Source organism: Rhinolophus sinicus, linkage group LG01, assembly GCF_036562045.2.
Source record: "Rhinolophus sinicus isolate RSC01 linkage group LG01, ASM3656204v1, whole genome shotgun sequence".
Lineage (NCBI taxonomy): Eukaryota > Metazoa > Chordata > Mammalia > Chiroptera > Rhinolophidae > Rhinolophus > Rhinolophus sinicus.
The window spans coordinates 111,239,042-111,254,647 of NC_133751.1; positions in this window are offsets into that span (position 1 = coordinate 111,239,042).

Consider the following 15,606-nt stretch of genomic DNA (forward strand, 5'->3'; position numbering starts at 1 on the left):
TTGCCTGCACATATGCACACTGAGAGTAGCACCACCAGCCCTGTGTCCAATTCTCCTGAGTCTTAGGGCACTTCTTCCGCGTGTGTGTGTGTGTGTGTGTGTGTGTGTGGCGGGCGGGAGATTTCTGAGCTGCTGAAAGCTGGGAGCTGCCTCTGCAGCTTACTGCTGATCCCTGGGAGTGCCTCCGCAGATGTAATTGCTGTGCCCTAGGCAGGCCAGAAAGGGTGGGGGCTGTGGATCGAGGGGTCTTCTCTTTCCCAGCCCAGCTGTGTCACACTCTTCCCATAAGCCAGAAAATATGGTGGCTGGGGGCAGAGGCGTCCCCTCTCTCCTAGCCCAGCAAAATCTACACTCCTCCCGGCCTCCTCTCTGGGCCAGAGCTGCCCACCAGTCTTCCCAGAGCCCGAGCACCAAGGCTCCTCTGTAATCTGACACTGCTCCTCAGTTCAGGGGCCAGTTCAAGTCTCTGGAAGGATGGGGGTAGGATTGGAAGAGTGTGGAGAGGGTCCCAGGTATGGAGTTTGTGTCCTTTGTCCAGCCTAGGGCTTAACTGGAGGTATCAGCTGAGGTTATTGCCTCAAATGCTGGATATGCTGCCTCCTCGGCGGGAGGGATCAGCTGTGGGAAGCAGGGAAAATGCCCACCTCCTGGCTTTTATGTTCTCTGCTGTGTCCTGGGATCCCCTGCATCTCTGCAGCTACGGATGTCGCCCATGATTCCACTGCCGCAGATGCGGGCCGCATCCCCACACCATTCTATGTTTTTTGATTGTAGCATTTAAATCATTTACATTTAAAGTTATTGATAGGTACATAGTTATTGCCATTTTATTATACATTTTTTAAAAAAAGATTTTATTGGGGAAGTGAAACAGGACCTCATTGGGGAACAGTGTGTACTTCCAGGACTTTTTTCCAAGTCAAATTGTTGTCCTTTCAATCTTAGTTGTGGAGGGTGCCATTCAGCTTCAAGTTGTTGTCCTTTCAGTCTTAGTTTTGGAGGGCGCAGCTCAGCTCCAGGTCCAGTTGCCGTTGTTAGTTGCAGGGGGTGCAGGCCACCATCCCTTGCAGGAGTCCAACCGGCGACCTTGTGGTTGAGAGTCTGCACTCCAACCAACTGAGCCATCCGGGAGGCAGCTCAGCTCAAGGTGCCATGTTCAATCTTAGTTGCAGGGGGCGGAGCCCACCATCCCTTGCGGGACTCGAGGAGTTAAACCAGCAACCTTGTGGTTGAGAGCCCACTGGCCCATGTGAGAAATGAACCGGCAGCCTTCGGAGTTAGGAGCATGGAGCTCTAACCGCCTGAGCCACTGGGCTGGCCCTTATTATACATATTTTTGACCTTCTTTTGTTTGTTTGTTTTCCCCCTTCTTCTTCTTAAAAAAAAAGTCCTTTCAACATTTCTTGTAATATTGGCTTGGTAGTAATGAATTCCTTTAGCTTTTTCTTGTCTGAGAAGCTCTTCATTTCTTTGTTAATTTTATATGACAGTCTTGCTGTGTAGAGTAGTCTTGATTGTAGGTCCTTGCTTTTCATCACTTTGAATATTTCATGCCAATGATTTCTGACCTGCAAAATTTCTGTTGAGAAATCAGCTGACAGTCTTATGAGAGCTCTTGTTTAACTAACTAGCTGTCTTTCTGTGGCTGCTTTTAGGATTCTCTCTTTGTCTTTAACCTTTCCCATTTTAATGATAATGTATTTTTGTGTGGGCCTGTTTGGGTTCATCTTGTTTGGGATTCTGTGTGCTTTCTGGACTTGTATGTCTATTTCCTTCACCAGGTTAGGGAGGTTTCAGTAATTATTTCCTCAGTAGGTTCATGATCCCTTGCTTTCTCTTTTCTCCTTCTGGTACTCATATGATGCAAGTGTTGTTACACTTCATTTGTCCCAAAACTGTCTTCACTATTTTTTATTCTTTTTTGTTGCTGTTGTTCTGATTGGGTGTTTTCTACTACCTTGTCTTTTAAATAACTTATTCAATCCTCCACTTCATCTAATCTGCTGTTGATTCCTTCTAGTGTATTCTTCATTTCAGTTATTGTATTTTTCTTTCCTGACTTGTTCTTTCTTATGGCTACTATGTCCTTCTTTATGCATACTATCTCTTAGGTGAAGTTTTTGCTAACTTCCTTAAGTGTCCTTACAACCAGTGTTTTGAACTCTGTCTCTGGTAGGTTGGTTGTCTCCATTTCATTTAATTCTTCTACTGGAGTTTTCTCCTGTTCTTTTATTTGGGACATGATTCTTTGTTTTCTCATTCTGGCTGCCTTTCTGTATTTGCTTTCATGTATTAAGTAGACCTTTTATGTCTCTCAGTCTTTGCCAGGTGTAGTATGAGTCCTGTGTGGTCCAGTGGTACAGTCTCCCTGATCACCTGTTTGTGTGTTTTAGGAGTGTCCCTTGTGTGTATTGTGTGTGTTTTCCTGTTGTAGTTGAGTCTTGATTGCTTTTGGCACATCAGTGGGTTGAATTGACTCCCAGGCTGATTGGCTATGAGGACTGGCTACACTCACAGTGTATGTGCTGCTATGTGGGGATCTGATCCCTCAGAGAGGGATTCACCCAGTGGGCTCTTGTGTCTTTTGAGATGACTCTTTGGGTGTGCTGCTTACAGGGCTAACTCAGTAGTGCTCTGATGTGGTCTGAAGCTGACCTCTTGGTGTGTTGTTTCTGGTATCTCTTGGGAGGGCCTCCCATGCAGGCCAATTTCATCCTTGTGGGTGAATTAGTCAGGGCTACCTGGTTGGAGCTACAAAGCTATATGCAGTTGGTTGCTGCTTTTATAGCACATGGAGGCATGTGGGGGTGGCCTTGCTGTGAACTGCGGCTGGCTGATCATTACTGGGCCTGGGACAACTTAGCAAAAGGTCCAGGCCCCCAAACCTGTTGCCACTTGCTGGCTGCCCATAATGCTCATGTATTGAAAGAGCCTCCATAGGGACATGGGCTGGGATGATTGACCCAGTGATGAGAGTATCCCCAGAGATGTAGCACTAGCTGGGTGGGGCAGGGTCGCAGGGAGTCACAAGGCATGGTTGGTGGCTTCTGCAAAGTTAATGCAGATTCAGTTCTTGTACCAATTGTGGGCCTGTGATGACTTCAGAAAATGCCCTGAGAACACTGAGACCAGCCTCCTCTCACCTCACACACGCAGATTCCTGAGAATTGCACAAGAAGGCTACAGCACAAGTTGCGGCTGACTGCTCACCACCGGAAGTTCCCTAGGTTGTCATGGGCCATTTGCTGCTGCAAAATAGTTTCTCAGATTGTGGGGCAGGCACAAAGAGTCCCCCCAGCAATGCAGCACTAGCTGGGTGGGGAGGGGACCCAAGGTATCTGCAAGGTGGTGTGCATGCATGGCTTTTTCCAGATCAAGTAGTCTCAGATTTGGCCCTTTGGGGGATGCATTCAACATAGAAAAGATGGAGCCCTCCTTCCTGTAGGCTACACATGAAACAGCCTCTACACAGAGACCATGGTGGCTGTCCCTCCAGCCCTCACTTCGAAGCCACACAACTCAATCTTTCTCCGTATGTCTCTGGTGACTTTCAAGTTGCCACCCTTCCACCAGAGCCCAGGTGAGTGATTGCAAGTGAATGAGTCCATGTGCAGGCCCTTTAAGAGGACATCTGGGTTTCCAGCTGCCTTCCATCTTACTGAGACTAGTAGACAGGTTCCTCACTTCTTTCCACTGCCAGATATTGTGAGAACTTTTCTTTCTGGTACAGGACCCTTGGGCTGGGAAGTCCATTATGGTGCTGGGACCCCTCTTTCTTTAGGGGGAACCCCTGCTACTGAGGTGTCCTGCCCAGTGTTCCACCACTACCTGTGGGTTTGTGGTCAGCCCATTTCACATCTCTGCCACTTCTGCTCATCTCAATGTGCTCTCTTCTTTATATCCTTAGTTAAAGAGGTTCTATTCAGCTACTCTTCATGTCATTCTGAGGTTGATTGTTCTATTATTTAGTTGTAACTTTAATGTGACCCTGGGAGACAGCAGGCATAGTGTTTACCCAATCCACCTTCTCCAAGAAATTGCCCAAATAATAAACTCCTAATTAATGGTATGTTTAAGATATCGATACTACACATTACATTATTTTTTAAGAAGAAAAATAGTGTTAATTCTTTATTTACATGATTTATTCAATTAATTATTAATTTATTCAAAAAATATTGATTAAGCACTGACTCTCTTCCAGGCATGTCCTAGTCCTGACAATACACCAATGCATAAGATTAGAACACAGGTCTACCCCTAAAGAGATACCAGCTTAGTTGGACACACCTGGTAATTGATGTAACATATTAACTGTCATTCTCTGTGGTAATGAATACTACACATTTTTAAAAGTATGATTAAATATTTTTATAAACTATGTGTGATTTGGTTCCAAGAAAATCATGAAGCAATAATAAGGAAATGCTCACATTCAACCTTTAGTTTTTACTATTCCACTCTGATTTTACTTCCATCCTTGAATATTAGGTGGAACTACATGAAGTTTCATGTTAGGTAAGTCCCAGTGATTAAATAGCAGCAATCTTGAATGGTTCAGCCCAAGTAGAATTAACTTTCAAACATTTCTGAGTGTCTCCTCTTATTGTTTGTTTATTTGTTTACATTCAAATGTAAACTCCATGAGAACAAGGGCTCATCTGTCTTAAAAATAACATAATGCTTGACAAACAGTAGATCCTTGCTAAATATTTATTGAATCAGTAATGAAGTAATCAATTAATCATCAATCCAATGGTCAGAAAACACTGCCTTTTATGCAAATATTAAACTTATTTAATTTTAAAGATCTTCAAATAGTATTCTAATTTAGTTCCATTAATATTTATTGTGCACCTCATACATGAAAGAGACATGGTCTGAATATAAAAATATGAATAGAACATGGATTCAGCTTAAATAAAACACTAAAGATGGTTTGAAATGGGCATGTCAAATAGCTTCTCCTCATGAACCTGTAGGGTTGATTACTTTGGTGGGAGACAGCCCCTGCGGTGAGTTTTACTGAAGAACTCATGGGTACATGGCCAGGTCCTCTGGTTTCCATGTGGGCTGACCTGGCTTAGTAAAGACAGGCACCCTTGGTAACATCATCTCATGTCACCAAGCTTCAGACTTACATAGTCAACAAAGTTTAAAATGGGTGCATTTTGTATATTTTGAAGTCCTCATTGTTGTAGGCTCAATTGCAGCAAGATTTAAAGTATATAACCGAGAGTCATGCACTTTTTCCTCCAGAAAAAGAGAAGGAAAAGGAAGCTTGGGATTTGGGAGGACAGGGTGACGAATTACCAGGGCATCGGGAGGATGAGTGGGCCTGCATGAAGGAAGTGACTCTAGAAATGAGTGTCAGGAAGTTCCCCAACTATTAATGTTTCAGTTGGAAGCCATAGTGACCACAACCCTGTAAGAGGGTTAAAAATAAGCCAGTGACTGTGAGGGCAAAGTCAGGTGCAGGTTAATTAGTGTTTCCCTTCACAGGATGTTCCTATGAAGGACTCTACCTGAGAAACAGGCACCCAAGACTGAAACCATGCCTAACAGAGCATCCCATCAACTCACTTTCTAAGGCCCATGGCACACATGTCCCTTCTGGCCTGTCCACCCCTTTCTACCAGCTTCTCCACAGTCTGTCACTGAGTCTCAGCTCCAGAATGTCCTACTTCTCAAGGAAATCATCTCTGAATAAGCCACACCCACCAGGCCTCCCCTAGGTTGATCAGCATCCTCTGATTACTTCCAGGAACTTACATGTAGATTTATAAGGATTCCCCACCTAAATCTGTTTCTGTGAATTACAGTGTCCTTCGAGGCAGGTCCTATTTGTTATTCATTTTTATATCTTCAGCATCCATACAAGTTGGGCATATTGTTGGAACACAGTACAAATACAAATTTGAAAAATATATGCAATAGCTAATTTTATGTGTCAACTTGACTGGGTCACAGGGTGTCCAAATATTTGGCCAAACATTTTTTCTGGGTGTGTCTGTGAGGTTGTTTTCACATGAAATTTACATTTGAATCCATAGACTGAATAAAGCAGATTGCCCGTTCCAATGTGGATGGGCAGCACCCAATCCACTGAGGACCTGAATAGAACAAAGAGGTGGGGAAGAGAGAATGCACTCTCTCTGACTGTGAGAGCTGATACACTGGTCTTCTCCTGTCTTCAGAATGGAACTTACACTATCAACTTTCCTGGAGCTCCAGCTTACAAATGATAGAAGGTAGGACTTCTCATCTTCCAAAATCCCGTGAGCCAATTTCCTATGAAAAACCTCAGATAGATAGATGATAGATAGACAGATAGATAGATGATAGATAGATAGATACATAGATAGATAGATACATAGATAGATAGATACATAGATAGATACATAGATAAATACATAGATAGATACGTAGATAGATACATAGATACATAGATACATAGATACATAGATACATAGATACATAGATACAGATATAGATAGATGATAGATTGAGAGAGAGAGAGAGAGAGAGAGAGAGAGAGAGAGAGAGAGAGAGAATCTATTATTGGCTCTGTTTCTCTATAGAACCCTGACTAATACAATAGGAATGGAAACTACAACAACAACAGTAAAAAACCTTTTACTAATCCATTTTTGTAATGAGTGAGACCTGGAATTCCCTCCACTGCAAAAGTTTCTGTCATTGCCCAGACACCAGCTTCCCCTCAATCACCTACCACTCTGCTCCCAATTGCAAGTGTGGCCCAATGTAAGTCCCAGAATAACTAGCCACTCAGGCCATTGAGGGTTTTTTGAACATGGAAGCCCATTTGAAATAGGATCTGATCTATAGCAGGCTGACCATGTTCCCCTTCAGACAGGATCTGAGTCATGTGAATTAACTTGAATTCTTATGCTTGAATTATTTATGGGGTTTAACCCAGAAAACTGAATCTTCAGAGGGGATATTAGAGTTACATTCATTCATTTATTCCACAGACATTCTCCTGTGTTCTGGGTGGGGCTTGAAGCACTAGCAATGCTCAGTGAACAAAGCCCCTTTCTCATGGAGACAGATGGTAAATGCACCCTTGTGTGATATGCCCAGTGTCCATAAGTGTTTCCAAGAGGAGCAGATGGGGATCAGAGGGGGATACTTATTGGGGGAGGGGTATAAAGAGGGTCAGATGGGCACCCCTCTGATGAGGAAACATCAGGCGTAGCCTGCATAAAGTGGGTGAGTGACCCAAGGGACTAGCCATGGCAATCCCTGTGGAAGGACCCCAGGCAGATTGAGAGCAGATACAGAACTCTAAGGGAGAGCAGGCTTGTCATATTAGGGGTGTAGGAAACACAAGGCCAGATCTCAAGATGAAAAGAAAGTGGGTGCAGGTGGGGAGATCTTCAAAAGGACAGCAAGCAGTATTCGCTGCAAAGTGTGAGAGAAAAGGAAAAACTGAGAACAGCTCTCAGGATGACTGCAGTGGGAGCAGGTGAGGGCTGGAGGGAATCAGAAGCTCAGCTCTGGGCCAGTTAAGTCCAAAGTGCCTGTCAGCAAAACGAGGGGAGATGTTGGCCAGATGGTGGGATATCTTGGTCTGGAGTCAGGAGCCATCCGTGTAGAAGAGCAATGCTGAGACTGCGTAGGCAGTGAGGGCAACAAGGAGGAAGGAGACTGAGGCACCAGCCCAAGGCCCTCCAATAATCACAGATCAGGGAGGTGGGGAGATGCACCAAGGGAGCAGAGACAGGAAAACAATCCCTATTCAGACCTTTCTGTTTCTCACTTGAGCAGCCAGGGCACGGTATTGAGCCCTGCTATGTGCCTGGTCTGTGTTCATGATAGGGATCCATGTTCTGACCTCAGGGAGCTACCATCAGTGAGGGGGTCTGTGGGGCAGGCCCACAGGGGGTGGAGAGGTCATCCCATTGATGTGGGTCCTGTAGTGTACAAGGCCGTGTGTCAGTGAGTACAGGCACAGTGACGAGGAGTGTGCTGGTCTTGGAAGATGAACAGGCATTCACTAGGCCCAATGGAGGCCACGGAAGGGACGGGAATACTGGGGCAGGCAGCAACCCATAATAGCCTGCATATTTGGGTCAATGCAAGGAATTCTCAGCCTAACATCCAGCAGGCCCTGACATTTCTCTCCCCGATGTGGCATGCTCTTCCTTGCTTAAGACACGAATTACCATGTTCAGTCATTCATTCAATAATTATTATGCCCCTACTATGCACCAGTCCTGGAAAATACTTGTGGAGTGGACAGATGACATGTCTGCCCTTTGGGAGCTTATTTGTAGGGAATATGAGCAATACACAAATCAGATAGCTGTAAATTCCATGAAGCAACTTTCTCCTTAAGGAAAATCTCTCTGAGGAGGTGCCATTGAACTAGACCTGTCATCTGCATCTTGAGGGAGGAGCCGAGCCAAGCCCAGAGTGATCCAAGAAATGTGAGACCAGTGAGCAAAGAAGAGAGTGGTACAGAGTGAGTGATAGTATTAGTAGGGACAGAGCACAGTGGACTCTGCTAAAAAGTTGAAGTTTTATTCAAAGAGGGAGGCAAAGTCAATGCTGAAAATATTGAGCTAGGGAATATGTAATCTGATTCAACTTTTAGAAATCTGGCTCTGGCTGCTGGGTAAAGAATACCTTACAGAGGAGAATTGTGCCAGGACATGCTCTGTGGCTGAGGTGCGGGAGCAGTAGCCTGGAGATACCTGGAGTAGTTTCCTGGGAATGGGGACAAACGGTTGGGTCCAGGCTATGATTTAGAGAGACAGAGCTAAGCAATTGCATATGGACGTCAAGGGAAAGAGCAGAGTCAAGGATGATGCCTAGTTTTTTGGAGTGAAGTTGGGTGATGTTGCAGAGACATGAAAAGACCCTTCTGTACCCTTTGTTCATGTATCATAGCTCTCAAGAATGGACACTACCTGGAGGTCATTCAGCCTGAACCGCCAAGGACATGGCCTCCTTGACTACACCTGACTGGACTCTGCTCAGATGCGTCCAGTGCGTCTAGTGATAGGAATCAGACAGCCCCCAGGGCTCTGCCCAGCCTGTTTGTCCTGGCAGCTGAAGGAGGCTTGGGAGAGTGGATGCTTAGTCACACTGCCAAAGGAATTTACAGGAGTAAGACCCCTCCAGGAATGGTTCCAAATTCTAATCTTTTTATTTTTTTCTATTTATTTCTCCTCCTGATTCTGCCACAGAAGCTAGCAGAGGAGCTAGTCTCCGTCGTAGCATCTCATTCTCTTGTCTGAGAAGGTGACCGAGCACAGGGTGCCACATGGCAGCACAGGTGAGTATTTTCTCCGAATTAAAGCATTATCAGATAATGTCAGACCAAATGCCCAATCAGGGGTCTGCTGTGTACTCAGTGCTGAGCTGAATTTAACATGTTGTTCCTGCTCATGAGCTGTGTAATCTTGCATAGGCTACTGAATCTCTTTGAGTCTGTTTCCTCATTTGTCAAAAACTACCTACCTCAAAAGTATCATGGCCAAGACAAAGTAATACTTAGACGTTTATCATTTATACAGCTATCACATCACCAGGCAATGTTCACTATGCCCTCTCTGTGGCTTGCTGAGCTCTGGAGGTGGCGGGCTGCATGGGCTGTGCCAAGTGGCTGCAGGTTGCTGTGCCTCTGTGACTGCACCTCACACTTTAGGGAAGGTCTTTGGGCTCTCTCTTTCCCAATCTGGTCTGGGACATAATGGTCCCACACGGTGTCTGTGGGCTGTCCTCTAGGCACCAACCGTAGTCCTACTCAGTGCTTGAAATCCATGTTCAGCCAGTGAATTTATGAGACAGAAATAGCATCAGTCTTTTAGTCCCTGTGAAAGTTGGTTCCTAATAAAGTCCAATTGTACACAAAATGCAGGTGAAATGAGATAACAGTACCTTCTCAGGGAGTATGTTAAAGAGCTTGAAAAGTGCAAAGCACAGTACCTGTTGCCCAAGGTTCCAGAGCTGGTAGGATTTGAGCCCTATTGTGACTCCAGAGTCCCTTCCAATTGTTCTTTCTAGCTGGCTGTGTGGTCACCCAAGAGAGACAGATCTGATGGGGCCTGGTTGTAGGAGTCAGTACAAGAGAAGGGGTTCTGCGTGGAGGCGAACAGTTGGGGAAGGAACATGGGTTGGAATGGGGTTCAGGTTTTCAAGTGGGGGCAATGAGACAGATGAGGCGAGGGTGCAGACAGACAAGGGTCGGGAAGCTCAAAGGAGTCTGGATGTGAATAAGGTGGGTGACCAGGCAGCTGGGGTTCACCCAGACAATTGGGCAGCTTCAAAGAGCAATGCAGTTAGGTTATGATTCCTTTGAAAGTATCTCTACATCCTCTTCTGCCAACTAGCTGCAGAATAAGTAAATCTGGGAGCAAAACAAAACAAAACAAAACTGAGAGTTCTAGTTTGGATGAGCTGGGTCTGAGCGTCTGTGAGGCATTATATTGGATACGGCCACGTTGACTGGGAATGGGGTTTGAAGCTCCAGAGAAGGGCTTGGGCTGGTCATTACTACAGGAGAGGGCTGTGGACACTAGAACCTCTGGCCTAGGCTCAAATCCTCATCATATGTGCCCTGGATAAGATTCCATAGTCCTTGGGTAAAACAGGGACCATGATCTTGTGGGGATGAATGAGGTCATTCTTATAAACCCCTTTGAACAGTGCCTGACATATGTCATATAGACTAAAGAAAAGTAGATAAAAGCTGAAATCAGGAGCTAATGTCATATAAGTGATATCCAAATTTGATGAAATCTCACCTTCTCAGAGATAATTAAACACAGCATCTGTTCCAAAAATATTTTCAACCAGGGGTTTCTGATTTAGACCACAGTGCTATATTTTGGTGTCTATAGACTTTCAATAGTGTTCATATCCGTGGAGGGAGAATAAGTCAGCTGAGTAGGTTGTAGGGTCTGTCTGAAAATTATTTCCTTGATCATAGCCAGGATGGCCATCAAAATTGTAAGTCAAACCAGGACACCTTTGAGAGTGAAAGAGGAGAGGGCACTATTATTAATGACCCAGGGAGAGAAGGTGTCAGCCTGTGGGCTCCCTGGACACATGGCCAACTCTCATGGTGGGGAAAGTCATCCTGGGAAGAATGCAACGCCTAGGTGGCCTCAGGCAGTTTTGGGAACAGTCCCAGGACTACAGTACAAGTCAACTGTCCAGCTGCTATTTGAGGTCCCGGCCTCATCTCACACCCCTCTTCCCACCCCACTCCCTCCAACTCATTCGTCAAGCTGCCACCCCTTGGCCCTGTAAGGTGCCCAGACTTTCAATTCTGCAGGCTCCAGATTCCTTGTTCTCTCTTCCTGCAGTGTCTTCCACCAGCAACTTCCATGCTTGCTCTTCCTCACCCTTCTTACCTCAGTTCAAGTACACCCTCTTCAGACTCCAAGACCCTGCCATCCAATGAAGGTACCACACAATAATTTCCTGCCTGGTTCTTATCATAATTGGCTAATTGTCTCTCGGCCCCACTTAAGCGTGAGACCCACAGTGACTGAGTCTGCCCTGTTTTCACCTATATCTTCAGCTCCTGGAACAATGTCTGGACTATAGTAGCAGCTCAAGAAACATGAATTAGAGGATTAAGGCAATAAAGTAGGCAGGGCTCCCAGTTGACCCTACAGGTATCCCCTGGGTTGAAGGCTCATTGAATCAATTCTACTATTGATTTAAGGATTTCATTTCTGTCCTTCTGAGTCAATGATCTATTCAGAAATGTGTGTACTTTTCATCAAATTGGCCCACTAGATGCCACTTGAAATACCTAGCCTGCCCTCCCTACTCCTGCTCCCAGCTAACCTCTTGAGCCTCATCACTTGCAGGTAGTCCTTGCTGATGGCCACCAGCACCCAGGGTTTCTCATTGTTCCTTCTTATGCCACACCACATTTGTCCACGTCAATGTGGGGCCATCTCTCCTAGTAGCCTGGGGCTACTTCAGCTCAGGGGCAATGCCTGGCATAGAGGAAGGCCCAGCTTGCTCCATGAGTGTGTGACGGATGGGGAGGTTTGCACACGTGCACCAGAATCAGATCCCTGAAAGCAGGCTTGCAGGGGAAGTTCCTACTTCCAGGGGGCTGGAATTTGGGCCTCTATCAGTGGCAGATGCCAGATGCTAATGGCAGAGGAAATTTATTCTGAATAAAAAGGTGGTTAACATTCTGTAACATATTCTGTCTTCGACATGCAGAGTAATTGTAATGAAATGTATGGGTTTGCAGAAACTTTGGTATTATGCACATTCACTGAAATGCGTCTGGACTTGACTCTGCCATGGAGGACTATTGTGGAGGAATGTAATCAAATCACTTGTGACTCAATATTGCTTTCCTATGGATCATTTGGATGTGACTCTAATAAAAATGCTTTCTTCTTCTTCCTTTTTTAAATCTCTCCAGCAAATCATTGCGTGTGCAGCCACAAAATGTTGTTGCACTTCTGCTTTATTGCAGATTTAAATTACTTGGATGATTTTGTTGGACAGTAACTCCCTGAAGCACAATTAATCAAATCATTAATTACTGCTCGAGTGTGCATGATCCTTTGGAAAACTCAGAAGCTGCTTCAGTGATGATGGCTTCTGAGTCAGTCCCTGGGCTCCAATCAAATGGAAACTTCCTCACAAAAAGAGGTTGCCCTTTGCTCCTCTGGTACTGAAAGTGGCAAATGCTGAGTGACATCAACGCGAAGCTGGTGCCCTATGCTTCCTGATCTTGATAAAATGGGCACTCTTTATACTCCGCTCAGCAGGCCAGAAGCGAGCTCTCACAGCACCTGTATTTCCCCACACCAGCCTCCTATTTGAACCCTATTCATCCTTTAGCAGATAAAGAAGGACAGGAGTCTTCTAAAATGCAAATATGTTCACCCCCTTTCCCTTGAAAAGTGCTTCAGGGCCTTTCCAATGCCCTGGAATGTAAACAAGGCTTCTCACCTGCAGACTTCTGTGCCTGGTATTTCCTACTGTTCTACCTTCATTTCTGGCCCCTTCTCTCCCAGGCCTGTGCTGCTGCCAGACTGGTCTTCAGTGTCTCCCTTATTTGTAGGGTCTATGGATACTCCCCCAGGCCTCCACTATTTTTCATGCGATAGACTCCAAGGCACAGCAGTCTGGTCAGGAATATTTTACCAGACTTCAGGTGGCTGAGGTTGTCAGCCCTGAGCTACCAGCACCGTCTGATGACCAGGAGCAATCCCTCCCTGAGAGTATAGACTGGAGGGAACCCCTCTGTCTTGTCAACGGGGGAGGAAGGCCCCATTTGTGGGGTACTTAAGGATCACTCCAACCAGGGAAAGGCATATGAAACTAAAGGATTTTGTGGGTGTTCAGTGGTATGTGGACTACCAAGACCCTGTGGGCTCAAGAGAAATACCGGCACCCCTACCCCACTTAAGTACCTAGAATTTTGCATTACGGACCCTGTCCATAATAATAGATTATCAGAGACAACATCCTTTGACCCATCTATAGGGCTGGGCAAACCACTAATTACTAACAGTGCTCTCCCTGCAATGACCTTCTGAAGCCCCAAGGTTCCTCACCGTATCCTTAACTCACAATGTCTTATGGACCCATTTTCCCTTTCTGTCTCTGAACCTCTCATCCATGTGGGGTGTCTGACTCTCTCATGTATGTGGGGTTTCCACACATATGTATGTAATCAAATTTGGTGATTTTTTTCCTGCTAATCTGTCTCATGTCTATTTGATTATTAGACCAGCTGAAAGAACATTGAGGGTAGAGAGAGGTTTCTTCCTCTCCACAATTTATTATACTCAAAGGTCCTGGAGACAGCGGCCATGTGGGAGGAGCTCCCAAGGATTGGGCTCAATCAAGCAGGTGAAGAGCCAAAAAACAGTGAGTACCTGTAGGCAAGTGCCTTTATTAGGGGCCAGAGGTGGAGAACCCAAGCAAACAACATGAGCGGATTTCATTGGTGCATTTGAGTCTCACTGGGTCACAGTCAGAGGGGGGCAGGGAGGGGAACTTGTAGCAGGGACCAGCCTCATCACCCTGGTACACCGGTCACCTGGGTGGTGCTCACAGCCTGTTTGTGGGAGTGTTCAGGCAGCAGGAAAATATGAAGTTTTAAGAATTTACAGTCCACCCTCACATACCCACAAGTGACCCAAGTCCCCAGGTACATGTGCTGGTAAGAAGGGTGAGTCTGATGCAGAATGTAGAGGCACCAGTAGGAGGGGGCTGCTTCCATCTTCTCCAGGTGATGCTGCCACACAAGGAGGTGGGCTCTGGGGAGTTGGGGAGGGCTTCACTGACTTGGGAGGCAGGAAATCCAGATTCCCTGTGAAATCTTCCTGGATTTCTTGTAGACTTTTTAATGTTATAGCAAAACATTATGTGGTTTGTTTTACAAATATATTTTCATAAGCAAAACACTTCTACCTGTTAGATGCAGTCCACAAGTCAGCAGTGTTTGTCCCCTCTGGTTTGCATGTAGATAGTGGATGAGAAAACTGACCTAAATTGATTTGTTTGTAGTAATCAACCTCAAGAAGAGACATACACAACTCTTAGGGTGAATTCTATGCTTTGAGTTGGAATGGCAACATGCAAATTATGGTGTGGCAGAGGCAGCTGACCTCCCCAAATCCATGCTCTCTCCTTCTTGCTTGGCATACACTTAGGTATAGCTAGACAACATTTTTCAGAGGACCTGGAGTTAGGTGTGGCCATAAGACTGAGTTCTGGCCCATGAAATAGGGTGGGAGTGAAGTATGTCATCACTCTGAGCCCCAGCCCATAGAAACCTCTCATACCATTTTCTGTTCTCTCTTGCCGGTCTGCTCCTTAGAGGATGACATTCAGGTGACCTCAGAAGCCACAGGATAAAGAGAGCATAGCCTCTGTCAGCCCAAGTCCTTAAAGAACTGGGTGAAGCAGAACCAATTCTCCATGCTTCCTGACCAAGTATATTTTACATGAGCCAAAGCCAAGCATCTACTGTGATGAGCCACTGAGATTTGAGAGTTCATTGTTTACAGCAGCTCACGTTACTGTAACTAATGCAGTGTGGCTTCCCCCATAAGCATGACTATGCCCAGAGTGAATTCTCTGTCACCTGCAGTGAGCGAGGCCACAGGCAGCAGAGGGGCTGTGTCTGCCTCAGCTCACATCAGAGGAGCAGGGAGAGGAAAAGTCCATGGTTAGGTCTCAGCACTCAGCCCTCACTGGCCCTTGATCTTGACATTATTCATTACTGTCTTATGGACACTTCCCTTATGACCCAATTCAGGAAGAAATAATCTCCTCATGTTGCCACATCTCTGTTCTTTATACTAGCTGAGCCACTTCTACGTTACCCTCAAGTGACCTCAAAGATCAATGCATGTAATACCACCGAAGCCCCCCCTCCACCTGTTCTTAAGTCTCTTGAGTTTACTCTCATCTCTTGACTCTGGCCCTGGCTCTGACTGTGACAACCACCTTTGACCTTGGGCTTACTAAATTCCCAGGGTCCAGCTAGGTACCTCACCTATCTGGCACCCCATTGTGAGTGAGTGCCCCAGCAGACTGCCTTGCTAAGCCCTACCTCAGTGGGGGCAGATTCCAATCCCC